Here is a 1,346-nt window from a genome sequence, read left to right as displayed (position 1 = left end):
GCGCAAAGTGGATAGGGGTGGAGTTGCTCTTATGCTCTGATAGCATGTTAAAATAGTTGAATATTCAAATGGCTAGATTGGAAGGCTATGACAAGTGAGAGATTGAATGCTTTTCGTCTGTATCCTTTAACAAACTATATAATGCAATATAAACAAACCTAGGTCAACTAATTAACCCTACAACAATGGCTAGAAGATCGTATCCCACATTTAGTGGGATTTGACTTAAACCATATTCCGTAAATATATTTCAAAATATATTACTATGATATTTCTTAATATTAATTGTGCAATGTGGTCGTTTTACGGAATGGCGATTGTTCATTTGGATAGCCTTCTTGTCATTACAATCCATGGCACTTGATTTTTTATTGAACTCGTTTATATTGCCATCTTCTTCACATATTCTTCTGGGAAAAACCGCGTAAGTCGTATTAATACTAATAACTAAACTGCACATTATGAGTTTATCATTGCTCTTCTGGTGGAAGCTGCATTCTTTGCCACTGTGGTTTTCTTTACCCTACACTTCTTCCACTCCACGAAAGACCGATCTATGATAATTGGGCTCTTGTCTATTGTCTTCAACATTTACTGACGACTTACTTCTATTAAAGTGAGGTGGTCACTAAACACCTCCAAATGCTACATACTAAATGTCTTGAATCAAGTTGATGTGTTGCCTTTCTTGGACGACAGAAATTGATTATCAAGACGCAGAGTGTTAAGCACATGCCATTTGCCCTCTCGCTAGCTAACTTTTGCAATGGAATTATGTAGCTCATCTATGCACTTCTTAAATTTGACCCCTATATTCTGGTAATTATCGAAACGATCATTTTAATTTACGATAAGAGTTTTGATCCGTTTCTGAAATTGTTTTTCTTGATATTTTAACAATTTTGTTTGAACAAATTTTGTAGATTCCAAATGGTTTAGGAACAATTTCTGGCTTGGTGCAACTCATCTTGTACGACACTTACTACCAGACCACCAAATGGGATGAGGATGATGAAAAGCCAAAATTGGATGTTCAACTTTCCAACGTTTAGAAGACGAGTAATGCTAAGTAGGTTAAATTTATAGACTAAATTTGCAAACTAAATGATACGTCACCAATAAGAAATAAGTCCGTTAATCAACACTTAAGTAATAATCCAATCATCAACTTCCATGTCATGTAGTTTATAAAATTTTATCTACAAATATAATTTCCCTAGTATTACTCTTAGAAGACATCTTTTCTTATATATTTTCGCTTAATTGTTGTAAATTGTAAATAATAATTACTTTATTTCATTTCTCTTCAGTGATGCACCGAATGCCCAATACCTTTAAATCTTTAC

At 33.7% G+C, this 1,346-nt stretch overlaps 1 pseudogene; it reads left to right on the top strand.

Annotated features, from left to right (window-relative positions):
- The first annotated feature begins 265 nt into the window (after positions 1-265).
- On the top strand, positions 266-1,052 carry LOC137712163 (bidirectional sugar transporter SWEET5-like; annotated as a pseudogene).
- The last annotated feature ends 294 nt before the right edge of the window (positions 1,053-1,346 follow it).

The sequence above is a fragment of the Pyrus communis genome, chromosome 13 (genome assembly GCF_963583255.1).
Source record: "Pyrus communis chromosome 13, drPyrComm1.1, whole genome shotgun sequence".
Lineage (NCBI taxonomy): Eukaryota > Viridiplantae > Streptophyta > Magnoliopsida > Rosales > Rosaceae > Pyrus > Pyrus communis.
This window is presented reverse-complemented; position numbering and strand designations above follow the sequence as displayed.